The sequence below is a fragment of the Phocoena phocoena genome, chromosome 21, assembly GCF_963924675.1.
Source record: "Phocoena phocoena chromosome 21, mPhoPho1.1, whole genome shotgun sequence".
Classification (NCBI taxonomy): domain Eukaryota; kingdom Metazoa; phylum Chordata; class Mammalia; order Artiodactyla; family Phocoenidae; genus Phocoena; species Phocoena phocoena.
In genome coordinates, this window is record NC_089239.1 from 11,713,127 (window position 1) to 11,728,521 (window position 15,395).

Genomic DNA, 15,395 nt, shown 5'->3' on the forward strand with positions numbered 1-15,395 from the left:
AGAAGCAAACAGTTTACAGGAGTGAACGCATGTGTTTAGCCTAGTTTAAGTTATTCCATGTGCCATACTACTTGCTTTTATGCTTAGAAAGTTTATCTTTGTTTTTCTGGAAGCTTATGATTCCCAAAAGAAAACACAAGTAAACAAATACATCGTAAATCGTCCTTGCTTTGGAAGTTCTGTAATGCCCACCAGTTGAAATCTTTAATGTTTTTAACTGGTTAGAAGAAAATGAAAAGTAACAAAATTGCTTTTAAAAATCAGACTTTTCGTTTATTCTTCATCCAAATGAATGAAAATGTGCTGCATAAAGAGTAAGACTGAACTTTAGCCTTCAAGTGGTTGATACAGATGAAAAAATAGCGCCCAACCATATTTCTTCACTGTTTGGACAAAAACAAAGTCATTCATACTATTTAGGAATATCTGTATTTTAAAGTTCATATTTAATGTCTAAATTAACTTAAAATGCGTAGTTAAGATTAAAAAGTAGGGCTTCCCTGGTGGCGCAGTGGTTGAGGGTCCGCCTGCCAATGCAGGGGACACGGGTTCGTGTCCCGGTCCGGGAAGATCCCACATGCCGCGGAGCGGCTGGGCCCGTGAGCCATGGCCGCTGAGCCTGCGCGTCTGGAGCCTGTGCTCCGCAACGGGAGAGGCCACAACAGTGAGAGGCCCGCGTACCGGAAAAAAAAAAAAAAAAAGATTAAAAAGTAGTTGATGAGTTTGAGAATATTTTTCAGTAGATCCATGATCAGTATCACTTCTTGTTTTGTGTGTCAATTTTTATATAGTGGTACCATATGCACTCCATGTGTTTCCACATTATGTACCAACTCATGGAACTTAGAAATGCCCCGTTTCTGTCCTCTGGGAATTTACTCAACTTCCAGAGTCCCTATTTCTAAAAAGGGCACCAGCATTCTTTTGATCCTCTGTCTGCCTCCACCCAAAGCTATTTTTCATTCTGCCTCTTCATTTATACAAGTTTTACCCATCGTTCATTGTTTAATCTGTCTCTGTCACCTCCAGAACATCTCTTGTATCTTCCTGACTCATGTTCTGCCTGGCTTTTTTTTTTTCTCATCTCTTAGAGCACACACAATCTACATTCCAATATGTACCACTGGATAGAGAATTAGAGCATTCTAGAGATATCATGAAATTTATAAGATCATCCAATATAACACCCTCAGTTTTAGAAATGAGTAAACTGAGGTTCAGAGATGATAAATGACTTTTTCAATATTGCCTGCATAAGCAAGTTTCTGAACAGACTTTATAAGCCAGTGTTCTTTCTCCCATGCCAGTGGCTATAAACACTTATCACACCACGATATTTACTTACGCGGAGACAGTCTAGAAAAGTGTTAAGAGCATGGACTCTGGAGTCAAGCTACTGGAGTTCAAATCCTAACTCCACACCCTGATACTTCGGTCAATGAATCGATATATTTTTTAAATTAACTTATTTATTTTTGGCTGTGTTGGGTCTTCGTTGCTGCACGCGGGCTTTCTCTAGTTGCGGTGAGTGATGGCTACTCTTCATTGCGGTGCGCAGGTTTCTCATTGCGGTGGCTTCTCTTGCTGCGGAGCATGGGCTCTCGGTGAGTGGGCCTCCGTAGTTGTGGCATGCGGGCTCAGTAGCTGTGGCATGTGGGCTCAGTAGTTGTGGCTTGTGGGCTCTAGAGCGCAGGCTCAGTAGTTTCGGTGCACAGGCTTAGTTGCTCTGCGGCATGCGGGATCTTCCCGGACCAGGGCTCGAACCCGTGTCCCCTGCATTGGCAGGCCAATTCTTAACCACTGAGCCACCAGGGAAGCCCAATGAATCGATATTTATAGCCATCTCTAGACAGAGCTTATGTTTCATTTGGCAATCATATATTTGACAAACTTTTATTGACCAACTGCTATGCGCCAGGCTCTGCCAGGTGCTAGGAATGCTAGGAGACAGTCGTGATTCCAACCCTCAGGGAATCAGGCATCCAAAAGAAATCACATGAAAGGTAGCATAAAAGAGATGTGTCAGAAGAACAACGGCAGTGGAGGGGCAAGGAAAGCAGCCAGTGCACCAGGGCAGGTCAGGGAGGCTCCACAGAGGAAGCAGCCCTAGAATGGATCCCTCCACAATGAGTAGCACCCCAGGATTGACAAAGAATAGCCCCTAAGGAAATGTTTGCTAAATGGATGAATGGCATGTGTCTCCCCTGGGCCAGAAGAGGAGAAAATAGATACTTGAGAGAAACACCTGAAAAAAAAAAAAGGCATTTCTCTCTCTATGATAGACTCTTGAGCCCTATATAAAGAGCCCTCACTTATCCAGGCAATAACCATTTACTGAACCTTCCACGAGGCTGTCAGATTGTATGAAGCAGCAGAGCCTCCAAACAGCTCTCTGCACGTAAGGCTAGAAGTTTGTATAAAACTAGACAAAACTAGTTCCTTCCAAATTTCAGGTCTGCAGATGTATTTCTTAATACGCTCTTCAAAACCTCAAAGATCCTATCCACTCAGTAGCAAGACAAACCCAGGGGACACCTCTTCTGCTGCATCGGAACGATACCCCTGAAGCACCTTTCTTCAGACAACTACGCAGGCTCTGCTCCGAGGGAAGGTCTGGTGTGATGTGCACACCTCCTGCCAAGCAAATTCTATCGCGGATGCATGAGTGGACTGGAATATCTCAGAAAGGACCTTTCCCTTTTGAAAGGCCACTGAGCCAAGCACAATAAAGCTGTCTACTATAGCATGCTCTTCTTCCAACTGGCATGCTTCGAAAGTACACGAACTGAGGAGATTCTTTGCACACCACACCTGGCTAAGAGGCTTTCTGAATTTCAACATCCTCTTGGGTACTCATATGTCTCTCATGTAATCTCACTCTCGGAAACTCTGTTCTCTCTTCTGGAACCTCCTCCTGCTTCTGTTTGGCTAGATTTTATTTTTACACTTTCTCCCTGTGACTTCCATTTTAATATGACACAGCATATTTCACACCAGTGACAGGGGCATTTTCTACACCGTCTTCTATAGAGCAAGACTCTTTCAAAAGTTCGCCTGGCCAACAGCTTCTTACTACGCCTCTTCCCTTTTCCTGCCTAGCTGTGTGCATTTACCAAAATCAAATGCACTGAAATGTGATTTTCCTAGTTGTGAGAGGAGAAAAAAAATAAGAAAGTGAATAGCAGATGACTGGGAGCCTCAGACTTCTTTAATTCACGGTCACCTACAGTGCTGGCTTTAAAACACTGCCACTGAAAGGGTATATGGTATGCAACACGGTATGGGACAAACCAGTGTGAGGGCTAAGTTCTATTTTTACGGATCATAGGAAAAAGGGATTAAGTCTGCCCTCATCTGTAGCTGTTGCATCTTGGGGGAAACGTGTACATATTAGGTAAGTAAAGAAAGTTCAGAAACAAATGTGATCGCAAAATGATATATTGAAAAATAGATATCCATGGCAAGAGAAATCCCAGAGATCAGAAGCGTACTGCATACTCAGAAGTAATACGGTATCAGAGGTAAGTATGTTAATAATTGGCCATAGGTCTGGTGCTTTAAAGAAAGTATTTTACATCCTAAAATAACCCCAAACAAAGCAAGACCAAAAACAAACAAACACACCACAGTCCAAAGACTCAAAATCCATCCATTCATTTATAGATTCAGTGATGATTTAGTTATGTAATTACTGTAACTCAGGAAGACAGTACATTTGCCTCTACTCCTTTCATAGATTCTACTAAATATTTATATATTAAATTTATTAATCGATTTATATAAATATTATATGTGGACATATTATTTATACAACATAATAGGACAAAAAGGAGTAAATGCGTAACAGCAGAGAAGAGTGAGCACCGTCATGATGGTGATGCAGGCAGAGGACGACAAGGGACTGTGATTAAGAACAGGCAGAGGAAGCCACAGTCCAAAATACGCTGTAAGGCAACCAAAAGTTGGCGGAGCATGTCTGCACAGGAATCTCAGGGGGTGCAAGAAATGAAAGGTGTAACTGAAAACAGAACCCAGCGTAAGTACTGTATATGAAACAGCTATGTATACTGTTCTCTTCCCCACTACATTTCCTCCATTCTGGATCCCAGGAAACAAACAGCTGGATTAATCCGAAGCAAATAATAAAATACTACTAATAGGACTACAACTATTACTGTTAATAATAATAATAATAAAATAATAACCCAAAATCCAAAACAAGATAAAAGAAAAATTATAGTCAGCGCTTCTCTAAAATAACTGAACAAACTCTGAGGAGAAAGACAAGGTTTTCGTTGGATGCCGGCATCTGAAAATAACAACTTTCTCGTTCTCTTATGGTGGAGACCCACCGATACCAAATCATACCTCTTTACTCAAATGTGGCACCTGATCACCATCCCCTGTCTTTTAATCCCAGAATTTCCACTCAGGATAGAAATTTTAAGGATAAACAGTTCTCTAAGAGCAAAAGAAAGCCACAACAGTCAGCTACTTTTTCCTTTACTAATCAGGCAATCAAGCACACCACGATATTAGGCAACCCAACAGCATTATGGATAAATACTAAGATAGGCAGGCTAGAAAACACAGATAATGTGAGAAACAGGAAAAAAAAAAAAACCCAACTCTGATAAACTTAGACGAACTGGAGAAGCCATTACAACCAAAAAGTAAAAACAGAACTTTTTCAAAGAGAATAATTAAAATAGAGAACAAGAAAGCATACTTAGAAATTAAAACACGGTCATTGAAATAAACGAGTACAGTAGAAATCCTAAATAAAGATACAGCCAAGGGGCACTCACAGATATAGACTAATGAATAAAGGCAGAAACTATGAGATGATACATCTGGAAGGTCTAATATCCAAGTACTAGGAGCCACAGAACGAAAACAATGAAAATGGAGGAGGGCAATTATTAAAGAAATGATAGAAACAAAAATCACTTAGCTGAAGGAAGCCATGCATCTACAGAGAAACCTCACTGAGTGAATATCCTAAGTGAAAAGAGAGCCTCAGGTATGTCACTAAAAACATATAAACACCTAAAATACTGAGATGATCCTAAAAGTTTTCAGAGAAAAATAGGAGGCATTAGACTCTGCCTGGTACCCGAGTTCTCATCAACATCAACAATGTTCAAAAGAAAAGCTCTTTCCAACCTAAAATTCTATACTCAGCCAAAGTATCATGTAAAATGAGTGTGTCCAAGAACCAGGATATTTACCTCCCCTAGTCTTTTTCTTAGGAGTTACTTTATGATGATGCATTATAATAAAATGAGAGGATAAGCCAAGGAATAGGTAGATACTGCAATAGCAGACTTAACCAAGAAGAACAATATGAAACCCAGGATGGGCATCAGGTCTAGGAGCTGGGAGTCCAGGATGGAGCAGGAAAGAGGGGGACTCTGGGAAGGAGATTCATGGGTGCAAGGGAGGGCAGAGAAAATAGACTAGATGATATGATGGAGAGTAAAAAATATATGAGGGTCTGATAAAGGAAAATAGAATAATAAATGAGGCTTAAGGGCTTCCCTGATGGTGCAGTGTTAAGAATCCACCTGCCAATTCAGGGAACACGGGTTCGAACCCTGGTCTGGGAAGATCCCACCTGCCGCGGAGCAACTAAGCCCGTGCGCCACAACTACTGAGCCTGAGCTCTAGAGCCTGCAAGCCACAACTACTGAGACTGCGTGCTGCAACTACTGAAGCCCACGCTCCTAGAGCCCACGGTGGGCAACAAGAGAAGCCACCGCAATGAGAAGCCCGCGCACCGCAGCGAAGAGTAGCCCCAGCTCGCTGCAACTAGAGAAAGCCCACGCACAGCAACGAAGACCCAATGCAGCCATAAATAAATAAATTTATTTATTTTTTAAAAAATAAATTCGGCTTAATTTTAAGGAAGTGACAGTGTCAGAACAAAATCAGTGACTTTAACTTCAATGTTAGGAATCTTTTCTTTTCAGTGAACTAGGGGTCATGACATTGGACTCAAAAAAAAATGTAATCCTATCACATTTGTTGACCTAACACTAAATGACATTTATGTCGTCATAATAATGTTAATACTGTTTACTGTTCTACATTTAAAGTTAACCTTTGGGCAAAGACTTGGTTGAAAAAATACATTTTTAATGTAAAGTGAAAATATCAACAAGAAAAAGAGTGACTGACAGAATTAGGACCTGAAATGAGAGAGAAAATGTTGGGGAAAATGTGTCGGACTAAGGCTCCCATTGTATCTTGTAGGGAATAAAGAGAGTGTTGCAAATGATCTGAATAAGAAAACAGCTTTAAGATTCTACTTAAAGCTGACAATTATCTTACAGTCGCATTCATATAAGGAGAAAAAATATTAATAAAGGAAAGGTGAAGTACACGTGAGCAAAAATCCATCTTTCAAATTACAGAGTGAACTGTCTAAATCTGGTCAGTCAAAAAAGTACTGAGCTCTCTACCAAATTGCCTAAAATAACAATCAGTAAAAATTTCAAAATAAATTTTAAAAATGTCTCTAGGGAGTAAGAATGGAATGCGGAGGGTGGAGCAGGACACTCTTGTTTCTCATCAGCAGAACTTGGGTACTACTTAGCGTGTGAACTAGCATGTAATACTTTGATAATAAGTAAATAAGTACTTGCATCGATAATACCTTTCATAGTAATTACTGAGTGCGCTGAATGTTTTCTTACGTGCAACACATTAATTTTACCAGATACTAGTATAAAGTGGGATCCTTATTTATTTTATAGGCTGTGTATAACTTTTCTATATGGGGATATATAGAAATTTATATTTATCATATATATCCTTTATATGTAGGCATTACTCTTGAGTTACAGTTTTCAGTATCTGAAGTTTTTCTTCTTTTTCTATCAAATTTCACCATTAGCAATTAAATAACCTGGCTTAAATATAGTCCTTACCTATGTTCTTTATTTTTTTAATGCAAAATCTATAAAAGCTATAAACACTAAGGAACCTAAGGATTAGGTGGAATTCACAAAAAGGAGGATAAACAGCCCAAAAAGGCAAGGTGAGAAACTGTAAAAATATTTTGCTTAGTTCACTAATTCAGTAAGGTCCTTTATCTTCATAGACTTTTAGTTTTAGAATGAAGTACTTAGCTTATAATCACACAGAAAAAGTGAAAAGCTCAAAAAGACTGAACTGATACTTAACCCAATAACCTAGAGGACAGGGAATGTTTATCAAACCAGTCTCCTGAAGTTGGAAGTTTAACAAACACAGAGGGGCCGGGTGGGGAGTGGTAAGAGTCTCTAACCATAAAACGTCTCACTCAGTCCTCCTGATGTATCTTGTTTTGACAGATTCACACCCAGTGGCCCATATTAATGAGGTGGCGATTAAATCACAAGCCTAGTCAGAAGCTGAAGGATGACTTTAGGACAAATGTTTACTGTTCCAGGCCATGTGCAAACCTTTGAACCTTTGTGAAGTTCAAACATGCAGGACTCGGTGTAAAGCATCAGGCCATTTCCCACTGTAGGGCTCAATACAAAATAAATGGAAAAAGAAAATCAATAACTGATCAAGTACAATGTCATTATGTAGATACAGTTTCAGAACTCCAGATTATCTTAATCATTGCATATCAACACACTCTTTCTTTAAAGAGATCTACTCTACCAAGTACTAAGTACATGTCATATTGGATTAGGAAAACACATCGATCAGATTTGGTCATGGGGCAAAGATAACATGCGACTATTCTGATTTTTGCCATCTTTATTTTGAAGAAGCTGACATCTTTGGAGCTGGGTACACGGAAACTATATTGGCTGACGCTTGGTATAGCTCCAGTTGTTCTAGGAGATAGCAGAAGACTCTGCAACCATCCCATGAATGACTTCTAACACCTCCTGGAAGTAGTCTATTCACTTCTGCTAAAAGTATCCTCATCCTCCCAAATCTGTTTATTATCACCAAAAAAGGAGAGTCTACTTTTTACTCCTTTGGGATTTCTTTTTTAATTTTTTCAAAACAAGCCTTATTCTCATTTTAACCCGCATTAAATATCATGGGCAAAGAATAATATTATTTCCCCTAGGTCTCACAATCCTACTTCTTTTGCCATTTTGGGAAATGAAACAAAGAAACAGAACTATTTTCAATGCCGGGGGGGCTGCAATGAGTTGATTTCCAGGATTCGAAAATAAAGGATACGATTAAACAAATGTAGAGTTAGACCAATAAAGTATACATGTTTGATTTGAGCATTTGGCAATACCCCCAAATGCCTATAAAGATTATATGGAAGTGAGCTTAGGGCTGCAGGGCTGCAATGTGATTGAGATTGGATGAATTGATACTCTGGTAGACCAAAGCCCAGACAGTTGTATCATGCCCCACCCCCTTTTTTTTTTTGGAGAGAGGAAGTTGGTCAGCAAAAGCAAAGGAGAACAAAAGGAAGAAAACAAACATTGGATGTTCACTTTGGTTTAGGGAGTAACACGGTAGTTTTCTTGGCAAGGCCAGCCTGGTAGAGGGGTGAGTGTTAAGACCATCTCAGTTGGAATATCAACTCATTCCCATTGTCTTGAATCCATACTGTCTAGCAATTTTCAGGAAGCTTGGCACCCTACGTCCCTAATGTATAGGGAGAGAATGAATTTGTCAGGCCAACTCAAGTAATGTTCTCATCAGACAGATGCATTTCTCTTTATAAATTGATACGCCAGCATTCTGATTACAATTTAGATTCGCACACTGCTCATCTACGGGGAGAGGATTCTGTGAACCATTGTTGACTGAAGCACCATAGCCTATGTAACAGTTACACTGATCGTTGTAAATCAACACCTTGGCATTCTGGTTTACATTTAATACAGTACATAAGCTGTGTTAACACGAATCTGATTCTGAATGGAACCAGCCTTACCTAGTACGCTAACAAAAATCACAACTCTCGGCCTCTAGTCCTGGGGGAATATGACCTTGCATCATGTCACCAAGGAAAATACCACCATGTAGGAACTATCTGGGTAGTCAGCGCCCAAGCAAGTTTTCCATTCTCTGATTATACCCGTGAGTTAAAAGATCTAAGGAAGAAGTATTATTTTAAAACAGCCAATTACACAGCTATCCAAAGTAAGAAAATGTGTGAAATTATGTAGTATGCCTTCCCAGGGACTTTGTGACAAAGGGAAAGGGAGGGAAGAGAAAAATATGGACTCAGATTATATAATTTGCCAAAAGTGGTTACAGTAACTTTAGGTCCTTCCATATTTATCTTCTGAGAAATGCTTTGCCTTACTGGAATCGCTAAAACAGCAGCTAGATTTTCAATGGAATTGCATATGAAGAAGTAGAGTGGGGAGGGAGCTTAGTCAAGACCCTTAAGCACAGATCTTTTATAATGATAGATCTATTATACTGATGCCCCGGGGGAAATTACTAAATTTTGAATGGAGCTGACCAGTGACAAACAGGAAATTCTTGCACTTAACATAGTAACTAGACATTGAAATATATTGTATGTAGAAAAAGATTTTTCTCCTCAAATGTTACACACAAAACTATTCACCTCAAAAGTCTCATGGATTATGTCTTTATTCCTAAACTTTTGAGGAAGAATAACAACATTCCAGCAAGCTGGAACAAAACATGGACGCTGAGGCTGCTTGTAGCAATACATCTGCTTTGCAAGAGAAATGGGTTCTTTTGAATCAGTAAACATCTGAAGGTCTACCTGAGACAGATTATACCAAAGACACAAAGAAAGACAGGGTAGGTGATGCCAATTCCTTGATATATCAGAGCGTTTCTGATTACTTTCTGCCTGAGTTACCCAGTGAATTGCTACCGTGTAGCACTTGACCTAGAAGACAGCAACAGTCCTAACACCATAGCCACCAGATAACTCAGAGGATAGAATGGAACTTTCAGAACGTGGTCAACTTTTCTCTGGTTTTGCTCACAACTTTTTATCTAAATGCTTTTTAAAATAATATATTATTAATTGATGCATTTGTGTAGCCAGGGACTTAAAGCTTCTGTTAGTGGTTGCAGGCCACGCCCATCTCCCCCCTGATTGATTCTTACTGCATTTACTATCACATGCAATTGACCCTTTATTCAGTAATCATTCATTCGTTCAATGTGCTAGCTGAAAATTTTGGCAACACCCTTGGGGATCCAAAGTTAAAGACACTGACCACTGTCCTCAAAGAACTCAGTCATATTCTATTACCACTCTGATTACCACTGCAGCTCAGTGTGGCATTTTCTCAGACTGCCGGACACAGAGTAATGCCATTAGATTTTTCCCATGTCTATCCATTATCTTCATAGCTACCTTGGAAATTTCTGTATATATCAGAGTATCCAACATTGTGGTGAGGCAAAGGAAGCCTTCCAACAGTTCTTTATGTCTTATCAAGAGATAAAACGCTATCTTCAAATTTAAATGGAGGAACATACAGTACACATGGTCAAGGTGCTCTAATACACAGCATTTTAACTTTTGATATTAGCGTTTTATCCATTCATTCATTCCTTTTTCACAATACATCTATACTACTTACAATCAGAAAAAATAACCAATAAAAATTAGATAGATGAAAGTTAGTGATGAAGAACTGGTAATAGTTATAAATGTGTTTGTGTTGCCCCATAGATGTAGTAATCGTCACAGAGCTCAAAGAAAATTTAGCTTGATGGGGAAAAAAAATTCCTGAGCAGCCTGAGAAAGAAAACCACTGCTCACCATGACTCCTCATCATTCTTTTCTACTCATGTGTCCCACCTACAGAAACTGTTGTAACTACACGATGCACAAAATGCCCTTTTCAATTCACCTTTAATCCCTGACCCTTGTTATGTCTGTCACTTTTAATACATGTGCTCTCTCCATGGTATTAGCTGACATGTTTGATAACTAAACACATCATGTCAGAGGCCACCCAGTAGCTTACATGATGAAAAGAAGTTTGATCCCCAAAACATGACCCCCTCATCCTGGTTGTTCAGTTCAATTCTAGTGCTGCAATTATTACACAAAGCCGAGCAGCCAAGTGATCCAGTGTGTGGAGCTGAGCTCAATCCAGAGTTCCTGAGGGCTTTTCTTATTAGTTTTATCCTCTACCTATGGTTACTAGTGAAAATATTTCATTCACTTAATCATTCAACGTATGTTTGTAAAACATATAACTACTAAACACTGTGCTCCACTTGGAAGATTCAAGGTAAACAGGCTGAAATGCACATGCCCTCATACACTTTGGGCCAAATATGGATACTCAGTGACCACGGAGCATCATTTACACAGTCAATCCAACTAGTACGTCATCCCTAGGAATGTGACAGAACATAAGTAATAAATATTATGGCAAATTAACTGTGATTTAGGGGTTTTCATTTCTGTGTTAACCTATTTTAGCTAGCTCTCTGCTATGCACTAAAGCAAGGTAAGCAAAGTATTGTTCCACATTTCTAAATCCAAGACAGAACTTGGATCGATTTTGTTTACCCACGCAAAATTAGATTTCTGAACCATACAACTTGCTGAAATACAGACTCTTAAATCTATAGACAAGGTGAATGATTCCTAATTTGTTTTCATAGATTTGAAAGTGTAAAGAACTTGAATTAGTTGCATAGCATAAAGTTAACCCAACAATATGGCTATTACAGAGATGGGACTTGAAATCATCTCATCTTGGATTTCTCTCCTATTTTCCAGACGTATTTGTATCCTACAACCTACTCAGTCCTCCCACCTGTATATACCACAGACCCATCGACTCAACATCTCAAAGTCACTTGCATTTCCTTCATAAGAGCTAATTACTCCTCTTGTGTATCACATTGCTTCAACCCACGGAGATACCAGTACAGGAATCAGGATACCATGCTGAGTCTTCCAAGTCCAGTAAATTCTATTCTTTTAGTATCTTTCCAGGCTGACCACTTTGCCACTTCCCCATTTCAAACATGAACTATCTTTCTTGAACTTAAACGCCTGCGTTGTAAGGATCAACTCCAAACCACAAAATATGCCATAAAACAGCTCACATGTCCTGGTCCTTGCCTCTGAACCCACCCCCAACCCTCAACAAATCTCCTACCATTTCTATCCTCATACCCTGTGGTCCAGGAACAGATTTTTTGCAATTCCTAGACACCCCATTCTCTCTTTTCCTGGAGTTTCACATACGCACTTCCCTTTGCCCTTCACCTGGCTGAGTTTGCTGGCAGGTCATGAGTCTGCTCAGGTGTAATTCTTTGAGGAAACTTCCTTACCCTCTCTGTCCCACTAGTGCCAAACTCTTTCAGTTAGATGCCCCTCCTCTGAGCTCCTACAGCACTTTATTAACAACACAGCTGTGACATCCCATACCGCAGGATCTGTTTACTTCTTCGTTCCCTAACATGAGATGGGTCCCTACTGCATACACTGGACCTAGCAAAGGATATTACACATCGTTGGTAGTTAATACGTATTTTAAAATACATAAACTAATAAAAAATCCTTTTATATCCATTCTACAAAATACTCTTTACTCATACTCATTGAAGAAAAAAAAAGAATTGAGGAACAAATATTTGGATGACTAAAACACAAGGGCAGCTACTGCTTTCATTGGCATCTTTGTTAAGCCATGAGGCTTTGCGGATTTTATAATGGAGAACATGGAGCTACTCCACATTAGACTTTTCCAAAAGAATTATGACCTCCCTTCTTATCCTCAAACAAAAGCATTAGAAGATAATACTCTCTAAAGGCATAGAGTTGCATGGATTCAGACACTCCCTAAGTACCCAGAAATCTACTCCATTCTCTTCTCAATACCCTATGACATTTTCATTTTCTACTCTGAATGTCCTTTCTCTACATTAGAAAGCATCTATCTCAATGCTATAAATCACACTTACTCATACTTATTGATGACAATTTCAGGTTAACTCATTGCCCATGATGGCCATCTTGGTCTCTCTCTGCATCGCAAACTTTCAACTTCACTCGTCGCTTTGTTCCCTCTATGTCAGATTCTCCAAAGATGGCATCTTATCTTTTTAAACAAGGAAGCCCATGTCAAAACTTCCCGGCCAGCCTACCAACGACTGGCCACCATACTATTAGTTTTGGGCAGGAGGAGGGGAGGGAACTGCAAGAGGGGTGAGGTCACATGATCTGTCCAGAGTTTTCTCCTCAGCAGAGAGAAAACTGTCTGATGGGGTGCGTGGGAAGGAGGTATTTGAAAGAAGCTGCATGTGGAGGGATAGGGGTGAGAAGGTGGCAGGTATTTTTTGTCCACTTGTGAAAGAAAAATGTTTCTAACCAATGTGGATCTCCCTTTCTGGGAGTAATTACCATTCTTACCTCCTGTGAATTTTTTAGTAATATTTGTCACTTTCCTAGAATGAAAAGGAATCCCTAGGATTCCAGAATGACAGAATCCCACTTGGCAGTGGAGTTCCCAAGGAGCAATGAAATCCTAACTCATTGAAGGTGTGATCTCACAGGAGCCTGAGTGGAAGTTGCCCTCTGGCTGCATCCTAACCTTTTATATTATTTGTTTTGTTTCCTTAGTGAAAGCAGATACCAACTGACCTAATGCCTTTTTACTTTCTCTTAAATAATATTTCTTTGAGCACTTACTATACATCTTTATATAAATTACCTTATTTAATTTTTACAATATATGATGACAGATTTTAGCTTAGTTTTCAAGATAAGGAGGCTCTTTGTAATCTATATTCCTAACTAACTACAAGCTATTTCTTACTATAATGTTTGTACAGAGGGTATTCTCTAGGATGGATGTGAAGAACCACCTCCTTCGTTATCACACCACTAGTAACTGGTAAGCTTTAGATCCCAAACCATCTCTGTCTGATGACTGTGGTTATGCTCTTAAATATTACACAGCACTGGGAAAGCCTCAGAGCTGACTGCAAGACACGTAGAGACAGGTGCAGGCTGATTGGAGGGCCTGCAATGACACTTCATTTCAGAGATTCTCTACTCCAGTCTAGGACCTAGATAACAAATAATCATTTTCACTTTCATTAGTAGAGACTTACAGAATTCATAACCATCTTTCAGAATCTTGGTCTTGGATTTGTTTAATATTCTATAAATGCCCAATTTCCTTTTAAAGAAAATATTGAATTTTCTACTCCACGAATGTCTACAATATATAATTGCAAATATTTGCAATTAAACATCACTTCGATGTAGTCAAAATTCAGTTATAAGATTTTTTTTCTAAAATTAAGGAAAAGAAGATAAGTTTTCTCAAGCTCTGTTTAAACTAAAACTGAGTAAATCTGTGACATCTTATCAGAAATTAGCCAGGAGCTTAATGAAAAAAGCATGCCAGGGTTTCTGAGTTTTACCACCTGCCTTCACCAGGGCTTTCAATTCCCACAGAAAGAATGGGAATCTGACATCTAGATGACTGGAGTCAGATAGGATCATAATTGTGTGAAATACACTTAATATATGTCACAAATTTTTCATAAATTTAGAATGCTAATGCTTAGGAAGGGATTAAATACAGTCCATGCCGGATACCAAGCTCTGCAGAGATGCATAAATAATCCATTTCTCAGAGTTTTCTTAGCTTTGGAGAGGCTTTTAGAGCATCAAAGCTGAGCAAACGTTTTGCAGATTAATCTGACCCCGAGTGATCCAGTGTTAAATTCAGATCATTAGTGGAGGAGAAGCTGCCTCTCATCTCAAGAGAAGAAGCTTTGCAATCTTCAAGTTCTTTAAATATTCACCTGGCAAAGAGGAGCCTGAAGAAAGCATGCCAGAATCCACAATGGTGGTGCAGAAGGATCTCCTTCAAACTTTCCATTAGGGCTTTCTTAAGCCATCTCAGACCATCAAGAATCTACACTTCTCTTACAGAGACCTGGAGGATGACTCCACGGCCAGCCACAGTCACGATTTCCAGCAGGGTGAAAATTTTCTCGGTAGGAAATTCTTCCTTACGGCACTTCTTAATCCCTCATGCTACAATTGATGAGCATTTCCTTTTCCTATATCCATTGTGAATAAGGAGAACAACTATTCACCATTTATCTGAATGGTTTACTAGCTGCTTTGAACTGTATTTCTGCCACGGTAAATACTCCCAGATGCTTTCATCTTTTCACAGGGGTATGAGAATCACAAAAAATTGTTCAGAAATGTCAGTAGGATGAAATTTATCCTTGCCCAAAGAAGTTTTAAAACCACACAAATGAAAACACTGATCCCTTTTCAAGTCTCTGAAAACTGCATGTTCTTGGTGAATATGGTCAAGTTGTAACCAATCACATCTGCCAGGTAACTAGCTCCAGATATGACACTGGACTCAAATAATCAGCACTGGTGAGATCTGTACATTGTGATTTATATTTTTAGAGAATAAAGA

At 39.4% G+C, this 15,395-nt stretch overlaps 1 protein-coding gene across 1 annotated transcript in view; it reads right to left on the bottom strand.

The window, feature by feature from the left end:
• NRG1 (neuregulin 1) overlaps positions 1–15,395 on the bottom strand; it is a 1,020,295-nt gene that overhangs the window by 648,429 nt on the left and 356,471 nt on the right. The gene's annotated exons all lie outside the window — the stretch shown is intronic.